Source organism: Lissotriton helveticus, chromosome 7 (genome assembly GCF_964261635.1).
Source record: "Lissotriton helveticus chromosome 7, aLisHel1.1, whole genome shotgun sequence".
NCBI classification, from domain to species: domain Eukaryota; kingdom Metazoa; phylum Chordata; class Amphibia; order Caudata; family Salamandridae; genus Lissotriton; species Lissotriton helveticus.
In genome coordinates, this window is record NC_136068.1 from 632,203,738 (window position 1) to 632,222,742 (window position 19,005).

At 48.9% G+C, this 19,005-nt stretch overlaps 1 protein-coding gene across 2 annotated transcripts in view; it reads right to left on the reverse strand.

The window, feature by feature from the left end:
• The window catches only part of LOC144768867 (uncharacterized), a 209,452-nt gene extending 193,803 nt beyond the window's left edge, over positions 1 to 15,649 (reverse strand). Inside the window, exon 1 of one of the 2 annotated variants that reach the window (XR_013598647.1) lies at positions 15,282 to 15,649. The gene's annotated coding sequence lies outside the window, so the exon portion shown is untranslated. The remainder of the gene's footprint in view (positions 1 to 15,281) is intronic. The other variant, XM_078652875.1, reaches the window with a different exon arrangement.
• Between the last annotated feature and the right edge of the window lie 3,356 nt (positions 15,650 to 19,005).

A 19,005-nucleotide genomic window follows, 5' to 3' on the forward strand; every position in this document is an offset into this window, starting at 1 on the left:
CGTTACCATTAAAAGCATGGAGTTCTCTGAACAATTTGAAGAGAGACAGCAAGAACGTTGTATTTGCTTTCACTAAAAATACATCTAATCTGGTAGCTGGGTGCAGCCTCTAGGCTGAGCTGCTGCAGTTCCCCATTTTGACTCTGGCAACTCAAGCGGACTAGTCCACCTGCGCTAAGCTGCCAAGCTTCCCAGGGCCTTGCACTAGCTGCTCCAATTCAGGTATTTCGTTTCTGAGACTTGGAGTCCCAGTTTTATAATGGAAAAACCAAGAGTACACATGCCATAATGTAAATAAAGAACCTAGACTGGAGCAGCTAGTCACATACAGATCGCTGTAACTTGGCAGGATTACGCGTGTTTGACCCTCATGGTCATAGACACAAATCCCAACAGGCCCACTTGGGCGTTCAATTTTTCAAGGTTGATAAAATCATTGAGTTTGGTAACAACCGTCCCTTATCGATCACTGGCACCAGGAGATCTCCTGCATTGTGAATGTCTGCTCTACAAATGCCTGTTATGCTACCTGTGCTAGTTTCAGTTAGATCAGCATTTTTGTAAATACAGGTTTAAAAAATGCATGTGTTCAAAGTGCTGTTGACTGCAATGCCAGGAATGGGGCCATTTGCCAGCTACAGCTCCCACCTTGACCAGTGAAATGCCAGGTATTTAAGAATCTGGCAGGGACAGGAAGAGCAAGTCACCTAATTGCAGTGCTTAATTTGCACACTAAAAATAAGTGCCAGGGCACTCGTCTGAGGGCACTGCAGCTTGCACCACACATTGCCCCTGCCATGCTGCCAATGATAGTTACAACACAACTACTAACCATCACACTCTTACCAGTGTGACAGCTCGGACTATTTAAGGCCCCCAAAACTATAAGAGTGGCTTGGGCAGCATGTAATAGTTATTTTTAATGTCTATTGAAATAATAATTAACAGTTATTGTGCTAATCGCTAAATTAGCCAGGCAGCGCCACCCTGTGGAAGACTGTCAAGCTCCGGTGTAGACAATTGAGTGCCGGTGCCGAGCACCGGAAACCACCGGCTCAAATTAAGCCCTGCCTATTTGCCTAATATCTGACGGATTCTGTCCCAGCCCTAACATTTTAGAGTCACAGACATGTTCATTTGAGCATGAATTCAAATGGATCAAGAGCGAAGAAGCTACGAAAGTGACAAGAAAAACAGAAAGTGCCCTACAGGTCAAAAGCTATGCAAATCATTTGTGTGTCTATTTTAATTACCACATGCATTTGAGGTTAAACTTTAGTTACCAGCTGCCTGCTGAGTAATGTGAGACACCCGCTTTCTAGCCCTGGGCTTTCTAAGGTTAAATCAGTGGTTTCAGGTTTCTCAGACAACTTGGTTCATGTAAAGCAAACTAATACTATGAATCGCAGAATCCACTTTTTTAAAAATTAAAACCCAGGACTAGAATCTATGTCCTTTGGAACTGAATCACCTGATAACGGGGCCTCTTGGCTCATTGAAGTAAAGCATCCCTTTCAATAATCCGTGTTTGACCTTATGATCACATGTTCAAATCCCGGATGGTCCACTCAGCCTTTCTTCTCAGAGGTTGATAAAATGAGTACCAGTGAGTTGGGTAACAATAAAGATCTGCTCAGTGCCAAGATGCCCCAAGGGATGAACATGCAAAATACACGTTATATTATAACTACAAGGTTACCCTCTTTCTTCTAAGGCATTATTGAGCTGCCAGGGGAGGTCGGCTCCTGGGAGCGTAGCCATGTTGGAAATAATGGGAATATACTCTGGGGACATAATTGTGCGTCAATGACTGCCGAGCACCCTGAGGAGGCAGCCGGTGAGTGCTGGAAGATTAGTGTTATGAATGGTTAGAGGGTAATTGATAGAATCCTTGAAGCTTCCTGATGACACCGATTTATTATTTTTGAGACCTATTATAAGGGAGCTGCAAAGTGTGTGCTTTTAAAAGACAGTTATAAAACAAGCATTTACAATGCAATGGTCTCGGCATCATTAAAGGTAGAGCTATTGGCATTGCTCATGACATTTCTTTTTTTTTCTTTAAATCATAAATAAATGGCATTGTCATTTACATTGTCAATACACACCACTCTGCACTCAACTGCACTCACCTGCACTGCACTGCACTCACCTGCACTGCACTCACCTGCACTGCACTGCACTCAACTGCACTCACCTGCACTGCACTCACCTGCACTGCACTCACCTGCACTGCACTGCACTCACCTGCACTGCACTGCACTCACCTGCACTGCACTCACCTGCACTGCACTGCACTCACCTGCACTCACCTGCACTGCACTCACCTGCCCTGCACTGCACTCACCTGCACTGCACTGCACTCACCTGCACTGCACTCACCTGCACTGCACTCACCTGCACTGCACTCACCTGCACTGCACTGCACTCAACTGCACTCACCTGCACTGCACTCACCTACACTGCACTCACCTGCACTGCACTCACCTGTACTGCACTCACCTGCACTCACCTGCACTGCACTGCACTGCACTCACCTGCACTCACCTGCACTGCACTCACCTGCACTGCACTGCACTCACCTGCACTGCACTCACCTGCACTGCACTCACCTGCACTGCACTCACCTGCACTGCACTCACCTGCACTGCACTGCACTCACCTGCACTGCACTACACTCACCTGCACTCACCTGCACTGCACTCACCTGCACTGCACTACACTCACCTGCACTGCACTCACCTGCACTGCACTGCACTCACCTGCACTGCACTCACCTGCACTGCACTCACCTGCACTGCACTGCACTCACCTGCAAGGCACTCACCTGCACTGCACTCACCTGCACTGCACTCACCTGCACGCCACTGCACTGCACTCACCTGCACTGCACTCACCTGCATGCCACTGCACTCACCTGCACTGCACTCACCTGCACTCCACTGCACTGCACTCACCTGCACTCCACTCACCTGCACTCCACTCACCTGCACTCCACTCACCTGCACTGCACTGCACTCACCTGCACTGCACTCATCTGCACTGCACACACTGCACTCACCTGCACTGCACTCACCTGCACTGCACTCACCTGCACTGCACTCACCTGCACTGCACTCACCTGCACTGCACTGCACTCACCTGCACTGCACTCACCTGCACTCACCTGCACTGCACTCACCTGCACTGCACTCACCTACACTGCACTGCACTCACCTGCACTCACCTGCACTGCACTCACCTGCACTGCACTCACCTGCACTGCACTCGCCTGCACTGCACTCGCCTGCACTGCACTCGCCTGCACTGCACTCGCCTGCACTGCACTCCACTGCACTGCACTGCACTCCACTGCACTGCACTCCACTGCACTGCACTCACCTGCACTGCACTCACCTGCACTGCACTGCACTCACCTGCACTGCACTCACCTGCACTGCACTCACCTGCACTGCACTGCACTCACCTGCACTGCACGCACTGCACTCACCTGCACTGCACGCACTGCACTCACCTGCACTGCACTCACCTGCACTGCACTGCACTGCACTCACCTGCACGGCACTGCACTCACCTGCACTGCACTGCACTCCAGTGCAGTGTGCACTGCACTCACCTGCACTGCACTCCACTGCACTCCACTGCACTGCACTCCACTGCACTGCACTCCACTGCACTGCACTCCACTGCACTGCACTCCACTGCACTCACCTGCACTGCACTCACCTGCACTGCACTGCACTCACCTGCACTGCACTGCACTCACCTGCACTGCACTCACCTGCACTGCACTCACCTGCACTGCACTCACCTGCACTGCACTGCACTCACCTGCACTGCACTGCACTCACCTGCACTGCACTCACCTGCACTGCACTGCACTCTGCATTGCACTGCACTCACCTGCACTGCACTGCACTGCACTCACCTGCACTGCACTGCACTCACCTGCACTGCACTCACCTGCACTGCACTCACCTGCACTGCACTCACCTGTACTGCACTCACCTGCACTGCACTCACCTGCACTGCACTGCACTGCACTCACCTGCACTCACCTGCACTGCACTGCACATACCTGCACTGCACTCTGCACTGCACTGCACTCACCTGCACTCACCTGCACTGCACTGCACATACCTGCACTGCACTCTGCACTGCACTGCACTGCACTCACCTGCACTCACCTGCACTGCACTGCACTCTGCACTCACTACTCTGCACTCTGCACTCACTACTCTGCACTCTGCACTCACTACTCTGCACTCACTACTCTGCACTCACTACTCTGCACTCTGCACTCACTACTCTGCACTCACTACTCTGCACTCACTACTCTGCACTCACTTCTCACTACTCTGCACTCACTACTCTGCACTCACTACTCTGCACTCACTACTCTGCACTCACTACTCTGCACTCACTACTCACTACTCTGCACTCACTACTCACTACTCTGCACTCACTACTCACTACTCTGCACTCACTACTCTGCACTCACTACTCACTACTCTGCACTCACTACTCTGCACTCACTACTCTGCACTCACTACTCACTACTCTGCACTCACTACTCACTACTCTGCACTCACTACTCTGCACTCACTACTCACTACTCTGCACTCACTACTCACTACTCTGCACTCACTACTCTGCACTCACTACTCACTACTCTGCACTCACTACTCTGCACTCACTACTCACTACTCTGCACTCACTACTCTGCACTCACTACTCTGCACTCACTACTCTGCACTCACTACTCTGCACTCACTACTCTGCACACTCACTCATCTGCACACTCACTCATCTGCACACTCACTCATCTACACACTCACTCTGCACTCACTTCTCTGCACACTCTCTCTGCACACTCTCTCTGCACACTCTCTCTGCACACTCACTCTGCACACTCACTCTGCACACTCACTCTGCACACTCACTCTGCACACTCACTCTGCACACTCACTCTGCACACTCACTCTGCACTCACTACTCTGCACTCACTACTCTGCACTCTGCACACTCACTCTGCACTGTGCACACCGCTGATATCACGGAATCTTCCACCACACTTTCTAAAACTCTATAGTCCGAAGCATAATAGGCACAGAACCAAAAGAAGGGTAGACATTGCTTAAAATAATCTTATTGTATTTATGAGAAGCAAAAGCGAGACTGTGAAATGTGCTGAATATCAGTTTGTTACGAATCAACAGAGTGGAGTTAGAGAACCAAGAAATAGTAATTTAGAATCCGGGTTAGAAGGAGTAGTAATCACAAGCTGAGGATCAACGGGCGCGAAACAGCGTGGTGGGCGCGCAGGAGACGCAGATCAACGGGCGCGAAACAGCGTGGTGGGCGCGCAGGAGACGCAGCGTGAGCGTGCACATCAGCTGAAGATCGCCGGAGAAGACACCGAGCCTGCCTGCTGCCGTGACTGACCCCCTGCAGAGGGAAAGAGCCCGGTGAGTGGGGGTAGAAGGGGGGGGGGCGGCAGAGAGGGAGTGGGCAGAGAGGGAGGCTGTGTGTGTGTGTGTGTGCGTGTGTGTGTGCGTGCGTGTGTCTGTCTGTGTCTGTCTGGTGTGTGCCTGCCTGCCTTTGTGTGTGCGCGTCCACAGACCCTGGTCGGCTCGTGCACCGCTCTGTACTCCCTTGCGAGCTTACATGGCGACAATAGTTCTCGTTGCCGAGACCTAAAAAGCATTGTAAGATGTTGAAATAGAGTGCGGCGTGCCGTGTGAGAACAATGTAGTAAGGAAAACAAGGGGACTCTAATAAGTGAACCTGGGGTTGACTAATGTTTTAGAAAAACAATGGTTCTTATGTGGCCATAAAAGGTCCTTGGTAGGAAGCAGTGTCAGAATTTGTGACTGCCCTAGAGTCGAGATAGGTAATAAATATCTCAGGGACGATAAGTAATATGAACAGCCTGTGCGCCTGTAAACACTGGTGCTCACACGAGCTGCTCCTAGAACTAGTGAAACGACAAGTCCTCGAAGAGCGCACTCGGACTGGACACTGCTTTGGTGGGGAAGAGATGCAGAACATAAATCAGTTTGAAGGCCGCCCGAAACACACCAGTGCTGGTGCAAAACCGCGGTATGTTAGGAATCTGAATAAACTGCGACATACGTGCAAACCTGCACTCCAGACCACTGAATGGAAAGGCACATAGTTGTGTAGATCTCACAAAGGAACCAACTGGATAAACACGAAAAAGATGTAGAAGGTGCAGCCACCATTGTTGCTGATTAGGAGCGGCAGATGTTGAAATAGAGCTAGGCGGGCTGCGTGGCTGCCCTTGTTGAAGATTACGTGTAGCGTGCTGTACTACTGTAAAAAAATGCTAATGAATACCAAAAAAAAAAACCATAAAAGCGGGCTCCTGTCAAAATATTAAGCATGGCGCCAGTGTTGTTAATATGAAAGCTGGCGCAGTGCGAAAACCTAAAGCACGACGCCCGGGGCGGGCCAGAGATGAGGAGCAGGGAGTGGAAAAGCAGGTGTCCTTGTAGGAAAGCATGTCGTATGTGCAATAGGAGAATAGGGAACACTTTCTGGGGTGACTGGTGAAGTAGCAACCCTGAATGGGGGTAGGAGGGAAAGAAGCAACACCGACCGTGGGGGGTTGGGGGTTAGGAAGAAGCAATACACACTGGGTGGGAAGGGAAGAAGCAACGCATGCAGGGGGTGGGAGGGGAAAGCAGAGGAAAGAAGACAATAAATAACAAGCAACCAGTAAACGTGTCCGTCCTAGATAAACAAACGCATTTTAAAACAAGAGGTGCTAATGCTACCTGCTGTGCGTCTGAGATGCCACGGAGTGCTAGCGGAAGAAACGATCGCTATTGTAAACAAGCTGAGTATCAACGGGCGCGCACGACGCAGCGTGGGCGTGCACATCAGCTGAAGATCGCCGGAGAAGACACAAGTCTGCCTTCTGCCGTGACTGACCCGATGCGGAGGGAAAGAGCCCGGTGAGTGGGGGGGGGGGCAGAGAGAGAGAGAGTGTGAGAGTGTGTGTGTGTGTGTGTGTGTGTGTGTGTGCATGCATGCATGCGTGCGTGCGTGTGTCTGTCTGTCTGTGTGTGTGTCTGGCGCATGCCTGCCTGCCTGCCTGCCTTTGTGCGCGTTCACAGACCCTGGTCGGCTCGTCCACCTCTCTGTAGTCCCTTGCTAGCTTACTAGGCGACAATAGTTCTCGTTGCCGAGACCTAAAAATGGCACTACGTATAGTATGGGTATTACTAAAAATATCTTGAAAGCAGTTTTTTTTTATCTTAAACCTTTTTGCCCCTTTTGTAGCAGGTGTGTGTACTGCAAGTTTAAAAATACTTACTTACTTATTCACAGTGCTTTGTCACAGACTGACCTCTTAGCACTAAAAATACATAAATCATTCATCTCCACAGCACCAACCAGGATTCAATTCTGTGGCTCTCTGGTTACAGACACTAACCTCTGCAGAGCATTAACTAAGAAAGGTTTCATAATAGAGCCCCCCATAGCAGGCTTTACTGGCCATTACGGCCCATTCCAGCGTTAACGTCCGGAGGCGAGGGCCTTTAACAAAGGAGCGGGCTTTTAACGGCCGGAGGAGCCTGCTATGAAGGGCTCGCAGGCTAATAGAAAACTCCAGCCCTAGAGGGCAGAATGTTCAAAGGCCTCACGGAGCCCGAGGAGATTGAAATCCTGGGATCAGTGAGGCCTTTTGTACACAGCAACAGCGGCCATTAGAATCCCTCCATTGTTTTCAAAGGAGCTCCCAACATTCCAGTGTTCTAATGTACGATAGTGCATTTTCCCACTCATTAACATAACTTGCATTTAATTTTGATTTAAGCTGTGCGTTAATATATATATATATATATATATATATATATATATATATATATATATATATATATATATATATATATATATATATATATATATATATATATTTACCTGAAGGTGAAAGCCCAAAAAATGTAACAAAGTTTTTCTTTTTTTAGGCACGCCTTTGACCATGCCCCTCCACTCATTTACCTCGCCTCCATCACGGTTCCCATACTTTTTTTTATGCATTTGGACCACTGCAGAGACGTCATTCATCGCACGCCGCCATTAACATAAAACACCACACAGAACCTCCATGGAAGGACTCATTTTACTTTAACACTAGCATAAGACCTACAGTTTCAAACAATGGTCTGTCAAGTTCAGTGGCATTCCAATACCCGCAGGAAACAGCGCCAAGCTACGGAATGTGCTGGAACACAATAAAATGGTTGAGGCAAAAAACATAACACACATCATTACATCCCCACCCCAATATTTGCAGGACAAGCGCATTCCATTCTCAAGCTTTCATTTGACAACCTAGTTATTACATTCTTCGGTATGGAGTATTTGTTTATTTACATCGAACCAACTGACTAGTAAGGGGGGCCCCCGATCCTGTGTGCCACTCTCAGTCCACCTGGCGTTACAGCCAAGCGCACAAAATATGCCTGGAATTTTGAACACAGGTCCACTTGGGGCATGATTACAAGTTGTGAGGTATTAACCACGCCCTGTAAATAACATAATAAAAGAAAACCCAGGACTGGCGTCCTACCAACACTGCACTCCACTGCACTCCACTGCACTGCACTCCACTGCACTCCACTGCACTGCACTCCACTGCACTGCACTCCACTGCACTGCACTCACCTGCACTGCACTCACCTGCACTGCACTCACCTGCACTGCACTGCACTCACCTGCACTGCACTCACCTGCACTGCACTCACCTGCACTGCACTCACCTGCACTGCACTGCACTCACCTGCACTGCACTGCACTCACCTGCACTGCACTCACCTGCACTGCACTGCACTCACCTGCACTGCACTGCACTCACGTGCACTGCACTGCACTCACCTGCACTGCACTCACCTGCACTGCACTCACCTGCACTGCACTCACCTGCACTGCACTCACCTGCACTGCACTGCACCGCACTGCACTCACCTGCACTGCACTGCACTCACCTGCACTGCACTGCACTCACCTGCACTGCACTGCACTCACCTGCACTGCACTGCACTCACCTGCATTGCACTGCACTGCACTCACCTGCACTGCACTGCACTGCACTCACCTGCACTGCACTGCACTCACCTGCACTGCACTCACCTGCACTGCACTCACCTGCACTGCACTCACCTGTACTGCACTCACCTGCACTGCACTGCACTGCACTCACCTGCACTCACCTGCACTGCACTGCACATACCTGCACTGCACTCTGCACTGCACTGCACTCACCTGCACTCACCTGCACTGCACTGCACATACCTGCACTGCACTCTGCACTGCACTGCACTGCACTCACCTGCACTCACCTGCACTGCACTGCACATACCTGCACTGCACTCTGCACTCACTACTCTGCACTCTGCACTCACTACTCTGCACTCTGCACTCACTACTCTGCACTCACTACTCTGCACTCACTACTCTGCACTCTGCACTCTGCACTCACTACTCTGCACTCACTACTCTGCACTCACTACTCTGCACTCACTTCTCACTACTCTGCACTCACTACTCTGCACTCACTACTCTGCACTCACTACTCTGCACTCACTACTCTGCACTCACTACTCACTACTCTGCACTCACTACTCACTACTCTGCACTCACTACTCACTACTCTGCACTCACTACTCTGCACTCACTACTCACTACTCTGCACTCACTACTCTGCACTCACTACTCTGCACTCACTACTCACTACTCTGCACTCACTACTCACTACTCTGCACTCACTACTCTGCACTCACTACTCACTACTCTGCACTCACTACTCACTACTCTGCACTCACTACTCTGCACTCACTACTCACTACTCTGCACTCACTACTCTGCACTCACTACTCACTACTCTGCACTCACTACTCTGCACTCACTACTCTGCACTCACTACTCTGCACTCACTACTCTGCACTCACTACTCTGCACACTCACTCATCTGCACACTCACTCATCTGCACACTCACTCATCTGCACACTCACTCATCTACACACTCACTCTGCACTCACTTCTCTGCACACTCTCTCTGCACACTCTCTCTGCACACTCACTCTGCACACTCACTCTGCACACTCACTCTGCACACTCACTCTGCACACTCACTCTGCACACTCACTCTGCACACTCACTCTGCACTCACTACTCTGCACTCACTACTCTGCACTCACTACTCTGCACTCTGCACACTCACTCTGCGCTGTGCACACCGCTGATATCACGGAATCTTCCACCACACTTTCTAAAACTCTATAGTCCGAAGCATAATAGGCACAGAACCAAAAGAAGGGTAGACATTGCTTAAAATAATCTTATTGTATTTATGAGAAGCAAAAGCGAGACTGTGAAATGTGCTGAATATCAGTTTGTTACGAATCAACAGAGTGGAGTTAGAGAACCAAGAAATAGTAATTTAGAATCCGGGTTAGAAGGAGTAGTAATCACAAGCTGAGGATCAACGGGCGCGAAACAGCGTGGTGGGCGCGCAGGAGACGCAGATCAACGGGCGCGAAACAGCGTGGTGGGCGCGCAGGAGACGCAGCGTGAGCGTGCACATCAGCTGAAGATCGCCGGAGAAGACACCGAGCCTGCCTGCTGCCGTGACTGACCCCCTGCAGAGGGAAAGAGCCCGGTGAGTGGGGGTAGAAGGGGGGGGGGCGGCAGAGAGGGAGTGGGCAGAGAGGGAGGCTGTGTGTGTGTGTGTGTGCGTGTGTGTGTGCGTGCGTGTGTCTGTCTGTGTCTGTCTGGTGTGTGCCTGCCTGCCTTTGTGTGTGCGCGTCCACAGACCCTGGTCGGCTCGTGCACCGCTCTGTACTCCCTTGCGAGCTTACATGGCGACAATAGTTCTCGTTGCCGAGACCTAAAAAGCATTGTAAGATGTTGAAATAGAGTGCGGCGTGCCGTGTGAGAACAATGTAGTAAGGAAAACAAGGGGACTCTAATAAGTGAACCTGGGGTTGACTAATGTTTTAGAAAAACAATGGTTCTTATGTGGCCATAAAAGGTCCTTGGTAGGAAGCAGTGTCAGAATTTGTGACTGCCCTAGAGTCGAGATAGGTAATAAATATCTCAGGGACGATAAGTAATATGAACAGCCTGTGCGCCTGTAAACACTGGTGCTCACACGAGCTGCTCCTAGAACTAGTGAAACGACAAGTCCTCGAAGAGCGCACTCGGACTGGACACTGCTTTGGTGGGGAAGAGATGCAGAACATAAATCAGTTTGAAGGCCGCCCGAAACACACCAGTGCTGGTGCAAAACCGCGGTATGTTAGGAATCTGAATAAACTGCGACATACGTGCAAACCTGCACTCCAGACCACTGAATGGAAAGGCACATAGTTGTGTAGATCTCACAAAGGAACCAACTGGATAAACACGAAAAAGATGTAGAAGGTGCAGCCACCATTGTTGCTGATTAGGAGCGGCAGATGTTGAAATAGAGCTAGGCGGGCTGCGTGGCTGCCCTTGTTGAAGATTACGTGTAGCGTGCTGTACTACTGTAAAAAAATGCTAATGAATACCAAAAAAAAAAACATAAAAGCGGGCTCCTGTCAAAATATTAAGCATGGCGCCAGTGTTAATATGAAAGCTGGCGCAGTGCGAAAACCTAAAGCACGACGCCCGGGGCGGGCCAGAGATGAGGAGCAGGGAGTGGAAAAGCAGGTGTCCTTGTAGGAAAGCATGTCGTATGTGCAATAGGAGAATAGGGAACACTTTCTGGGGTGACTGGTGAAGTAGCAACCCTGAATGGGGGTAGGAGGGAAAGAAGCAACACCGACCGTGGGGGGTTGGGGGTTAGGAAGAAGCAATACACACTGGGTGGGAAGGGAAGAAGCAACGCATGCAGGGGGTGGGAGGGGAAAGCAGAGGAAAGAAGACAATAAATAACAAGCAACCAGTAAACGTGTCCGTCCTAGATAAACAAACGCATTTTAAAACAAGAGGTGCTAATGCTACCTGCTGTGCGTCTGAGATGCCACGGAGTGCTAGCGGAAGAAACGATCGCTATTGTAAACAAGCTGAGGATCAACGGGCGCGCACGACGCAGCGTGGGCGTGCACATCAGCTGAAGATCGCCGGAGAAGACACAAGTCTGCCTTCTGCCGTGACTGACCCGATGCGGAGGGAAAGAGCCCGGTGAGTGGGGGGGGGGGGGCAGAGAGAGAGAGAGTGTGAGAGTGTGTGTGTGTGTGTGTGTGTGTGTGTGTGTGTGCATGCATGCATGCGTGCGTGCGTGTGTCTGTCTGTCTGTGTGTGTGTCTGGCGCATGCCTGCCTGCCTGCCTGCCTTTGTGCGCGTTCACAGACCCTGGTCGGCTCGTCCACCTCTCTGTAGTCCCTTGCTAGCTTACTAGGCGACAATAGTTCTCGTTGCCGAGACCTAAAAATGGCACTACGTATAGTATGGGTATTACTAAAAATATCTTGAAAGCAGTTTTTTTTTATCTTAAACCTTTTTGCCCCTTTTGTAGCAGGTGTGTGTACTGCAAGTTTAAAAATACTTACTTACTTATTCACAGTGCTTTGTCACAGACTGACCTCTTAGCACTAAAAATACATAAATCATTCATCTCCACAGCACCAACCAGGATTCAATTCTGTGGCTCTCTGGTTACAGACACTAACCTCTGCAGAGCATTAACTAAGAAAGGTTTCATAATAGAGCCCCCCATAGCAGGCTTTACTGGCCATTCCGGCCCATTCCAGCGTTAACGTCCGGAGGCGAGGGCCTTTAACAAAGGAGCGGGCTTTTAACGGCCGGAGGAGCCTGCTATGAAGGGCTCGCAGGCTAATAGAAAACTCCAGCCCTAGAGGGCAGAATGTTCAAAGGCCTCACGGAGCCCGAGGAGATTGAAATCCTGGGATCAGTGAGGCCTTTTGTACACAGCAACAGCGGCCATTAGAATCCCTCCATTGTTTTCAAAGGAGCTCCCAACATTCCAGTGTTCTAATGTACGATAGTGCATTTTCCCACTCATTAACATAACTTGCATTTAATTTTGATTTAAGCTGTGCGTTAATATATATATATATATATATATTTACCTGAAGGTGAAAGCCCAAAAAATGTAACAAAGTTTTTCTTTTTTTAGGCACGCCTTTGACCATGCCCCTCCACTCATTTACCTCGCCTCCATCACGGTTCCCATACTTTTTTTTATGCATTTGGACCACTGCAGAGACGTCATTCATCGCACGCCGCCATTAACATAAAACACCACACAGAACCTCCATGGAAGGACTCATTTTACTTTAACACTAGCATAAGACCTACAGTTTCAAACAATGGTCTGTCAAGTTCAGTGGCATTCCAATACCCGCAGGAAACAGCGCCAAGCTACGGAATGTGCTGGAACACAATAAAATGGTTGAGGCAAAAAACATAACACACATCATTACATCCCCACCCCAATATTTGCAGGACAAGCGCATTCCATTCTCAAGCTTTCATTTGACAACCTAGTTATTACATTCTTCGGTATGGAGTATTTGTTTATTTACATCGAACCAACTGACTAGTAAGGGGGGCCCCCGATCCTGTGTGCCACTCTCAGTCCACCTGGCGTTACAGCCAAGCGCACAAAATATGCCTGGAATTTTGAACACAGGTCCACTTGGGGCATGATTACAAGTTGTGAGGTATTAACCACGCCCTGTAAATAACATAATAAAAGAAAACCCAGGACTGGCGTCCTACCAACATGGCGTCAGGTGACAGTCCTAGAAAGTTATGAAAGTGGACCCAGCCGCATCAGCCTTCGCCAGGCCCTGCTGCGAGCCCTGCGCGTGCTCTGCTAAGTTTGTAAGGGCAGATTTACGACTTCTGGCGCATCTCTGCTAATCAGCAGAGATGCGCCATAAGAGTTGCAACGCATCTGCCTACCCGTGCGCCACCACTGATGTGCCGCCTTCACAATGCGGTACACCGTGGAGCTCAGATGGGCAGACGCATCCCCTGCGGAAATGCGGCGCATTGCAGGAGTTGCATCGCAAGTACGATGCAGCTCCAAGGCTCGGGGGTGCCCTATCTCTAACATGCTGCGTCAATCCTTACGCCTGCTTCAAGCAGGCGCAGGGTTTTGACGCAGCATGGTCCTAAAAGTGACTGAGTGAAATCTTGTAGATTTCAGTCAGCCACTTTTAGGAGGCGTTCCCGCACCGGAACGCCCCCACCCCCCCCCCCCTGCGCTGGAACGCCTTCTTGTGGCGCAGGGCTTTACAAAGTAAAGCATCTCCCAGATGTGTCACGTTGTAAGTACCCCGCACCATGGCGCTGGATTTGCGCCGCCACTGCGTCACAAAAGTGACGCAACGGCGGTGTAAAAGAGGCGCAAGGGGCTTGAAAATCTGCCCCGTAGTACTTGGCGCGTGGTAAGCAGATAAGGGCAACATTCATTCATGCATAGAGATGATGGTGCTGCTTCCAGGGACTGAGTGCAGTATCATTCTCAAACTGCACAACTAACTGAGATTGACAGTTAATTCCATGTCATTGGTGACCTCAAGTGCTGAGTTCTCATATAACCATTCGGTGCATTCTGGGAGTTGTAGTCCAGCAAAATCCCGAATGAAACAACTGGGCAACATCTGTGTGTATCAATGATTTGCAGAACGAAAATCTGAACTCAAATATTTTGGTTCTTTGCGCATTTTCAGTGGCATTTTGAGGCACCTAGGAGGGTGAACGCGAGAGTCCCCGGCGGATGATACCACTTAAGTCCAGGGAGTGGAATCATTTTTGGAGAGGGAGGAAGGAGTGGAAGGCACGTGCGTATGGGGACCATGTGGACGTTTTGTAGAATGAAGCGATTCCAGTCCGGCCCTGCCACTGGCACCTAGACATGCCACTGGTTGTAGAACGGGTTATCTCACCTATCGGCTCGGCTATCTCCCTGAATTCAGACATTTACCCCGTGCCTGGTGACATGTCTTCCTGTATCCGGGCAGCTGGCGGGACCTGAGGCATTATTTCCCACAGAACTCGACGGAATCCAGCTCTAGTCTACGAAGGACTCCGTTTCTGGATCATGAACCCCAAAACTCAGCCGGAGATGGAAAATGTTGGGCTCCAAGCCCAGAGCTACCTGTGAGCGCCTCATTAACCTCGTCATCCTTCGCGGAGCGCTGCACCCGGGGATGGACGGGCAGCTCCTCTGACTGGAAGAGAATCGGGGGGTTGGGGGAGTAATCCCGGGCGAGGGTGCGAGGCGCTCTCTTACCTCACTGGCCCATCTCCGGGGGCCTGGGCATGGGCTGTGTGTCCGGCGGCGGAGGACAGAGCTCTGATGGTGCCTGCAGCGCCTAGCGGGGGGAGCCCTGGTACTCTGCGCTCTTCCCCTCCCTCCTCCGCCCCCACTCCCCGCAGGATGAGGGTGGGCTGCCGGGATGATCCAGCGGTCCGGATGCAGCTGCGCCTGCCCTTCCCGCCGCGGTCCCTCTCTGTCTGTCTGTCTGTCTGCCTGTCTGCCTCCCTCTGCCGAAGCGCCGGGAGCTGCCGGCGTGGGAGGGCCGGAGGAAGCCTGTGGGGCCCGGGCTGTGTGAGAGGGAAAGGGTGTGCTTTACAGCACCAGGAACAGCTTCGAAATGTACGCGGATATCAAAAGCTGCACATACATACAGTGGCATTCAGAATTTTTTTGTTGCGTTCCGTGTTTTGTAAAAACTTTGGGTAAACTTGCAAAACTTTTCCTTCCAATGAGGTTCACAGGCATTCGATTTTTTTTGAATTTGAAATGCGGGAAGAGGGGGGCAGGAGAGGGAGGGGTTTCTGGGGGGCGGGAAAGTGGTGACAGAGGGAAATGAGAGAATAGGCTTTTGTTCTGCACTTGGAGAATTCTGAGGAATGACCAATACAAAATAAAGAAGTAAGAACGTTACCAGAGTAAACTATGACACAGAAGGCAGCATGGCTAAAGACAAATTGTGATGGTTTTCATGCCTAAACTTTCAGCTGTTAAATTCTTGTAAGAGTGAATACTACATTTGTTAACTGCCAAGGATCATGTATATGAGGTCACTGAGTGCTAAATTATGCGGTAGAGTTGACTAAATCATGTAAAGAAGAGGTATATCACGAGGCAATAGAAGGGAAATTGTGTATCATATTATGCAGATAAAGGCAAATTATGTAGCACATTTTCTGGTATTATATTCTAGCAACTTTTTAAATCGCATTGATACAAAATGAATTCCAATACTGAAGAAAAAACATATGGGATCCTTAAAAAATGAAACTAATCATATTCAACTGATCCTGTAAAAATGTAAGTCGCCAAAACTAAATTATAGTATTTCGCTTGGAGGCACAGGGATGCAATTTTAATAACACTGTCTGAAATATATGCATAATTGCACTCAGCAGTAAAACAAGCCTACGTATGCATCTATGTGTCAGCATTTACGTTATGCAAACCTAGCTGAGAAAGCGACTGGATGCTGACACGTACACAGTACTTTTAATGAAAGATGAGGCTCTTGTATCCCAGTTATGTTCTACAATTTGTCTTCAATTTTAGTTTTTCTTTCTATTAACACTAAACAGCCAATGGAAATTTCAAATTTTATTTTATTTACCTATTTATCTGACACTTTTCTATAACACTACTGCCTCTCTTGAGTAATATAACACTTTACAGAGAACAGTACACACCTGATGTTAAAATAATGTAGGCCCAGATGTATCATGATTTTGTGTCAAGGTTATGTCACTTTTTTTGTAGCAGCCCTAACGCAAAATCTATGTTTGGATTTGCAAATCCTCGCGAAGCCCGATTTGTGTGACTTTGTTAAAAAAAAAGAAGTAAGGAAGCCCATAGCGCTGCCTTACTTTACCTTGCATCACGTAGGCGTTGCAGGGTGAGGCATGGGTGTTCATCCACCCATGTATTTTGCCGCAAACACATGTCTACAAAGACTAGAAAACATGAGTTTGCACCAAAATGATCCGCCTAACTAAGGCTTGTGTAACAAGAAGAAATATCTTTATTTCCCCTCATTACTTCCTCCTTGCTTGTGTGCTGCATTCTGTAGCACACATACAAAGAAGAATACGCTTCAAAGGATAGTTTTTGTGCAGGAAAGTACCCCTTCCTGTGCATAAACTCATCGACCTTAACTCAGGCCCCCTGAGTCATGGCCAGGGCCACTGGAATTATACGATTATGCAGCCGCTGTGTTTGTAGTATCATTATGGATCTGCCACATTTGCCACATATTCCATCATCTGCTGCATATTTGCAGATTTGAAAAAAAATAAATGGTTCCTACGTCAAACGGTTTACAAATTACTTAAAACGAAGAGACACGTGTGAAAGAACCTTTGCAAAAGTTGGATGGTCACCTTTCTGTTGCCTATTGCTATATTTCGTGTTAAACTGATACTGATGAGGTGCAATCTTTGCCCAGGTAGTGTTATCAAGTATAACAAGTATTGGTAAATGCAATAGGTTTCCCCTACGTGATTATGGGAAAAACTGTCAAAATGGGGAATTCCGCGGGCACTACTAAATGCGCTAATAGCCCTTCATACGGACACATGGGTAAAGGTCAGAGTAACATCAAAATGGACCACCTCTAATAAAATTTACACAAATAGAGGCCTTAAACAAGGGTGCACTCTCGCACCACTACTTTTCAATCTGTACCTCGCTGACCTTCCCGAATGGTTAACTGGATCAAGAGCCTTCCCCCCAGGAATCGGCCAAAGCAAAATCCAAATTCTGCAGTATGCGGATGACACGATTCTGTTAGACCAAACTCAGGTGGGCCTCCAAAGGCTGTTCAATTCTCTCGCCCAGTATTGTAAAAACAATATGCTCGAGATAAACGTAGGTAAAATCAAGGCGATGGCAGTCTCACCTACGAACACAAAAAGCTCCTGTGGTTCATAGAGGGGAAGCAATTGGAGACTGTCCCTACATATAAATATTTAGGCGTCTGGATTGACCACAAAGGTAGATGCTCGGTGCATACAACTGAGATGCTGACAGTGGCTCGCCGTCTAGAGGGGGTCTTTATGAGAACAAAGAATGCCCTACATTCTCAGGATTTTGTCCCATTAATAAAATTGATTAATGCAAAATTTCTGCCCACAATTGCCTTTGGAGCAATCATCTTCAAGGACAAGCTGAATAACTGGCTTGATAGAGCGCAATCATCATGTTACCGCCGGGTCTTTCAACTGCCAAATTCGACTTCCCATGCCCAAATACGGAAAGAATTCTCTCTATCCTCCATGCGTTGGATTATGGCTGCAAGATTCGTTACATATTGCTTAAAAGCGAAACAAGCAAATTCTCATACGCTAAAGAGCTGTATATGGCTGGTCCTCAACAACCCCGCTACATCATGGAATAAATACCTAACGTTCTGCCTCAAATTGCTCGAAGCGGGGGACATATGGTCCTCTTCTCTGCCCAACGAAACGAAAGGAAATCTCTTAATCAAGCAAGCAAAAATCCTTTCAAACCAATCGGACACACAACTGGTACTTAAGCTCTCTCATGGCACCTGGGCCGCCAAATTATACGCTCCGAAAACCCTTCCATCCTATCTTGCATCAGCATTGAAACCGTATATTAAACACCAGCTAATGAGATTTCGATTTGGCCTAATTCCGCTGAAAGCATACAAGTTTGGGCAAGGATATAAGATAGGAGCCTCCTCCCAATGTCGGTTTTGCAAACGGGGAGAGGAAAACTTAATTCACATTTTGTGCATGTGTCATCAATTGCGGCCACAAAGAATATCCTGGCTGAGACCAATTTGGCTCCTTCTAGGTATCAGGACATGCCAAGAAGCACTTGAGGAATGCATGAGGGGGGATTCGCCTCAAATGGCGACCCGCTTTGTCAAATTCATTACCGAAATTAATTCCATGACTTTTCCCTCTGTGCAATGCCTGAATTTAATTCCCTGCAAGTAATCGATTTTTGACTTTCCTTG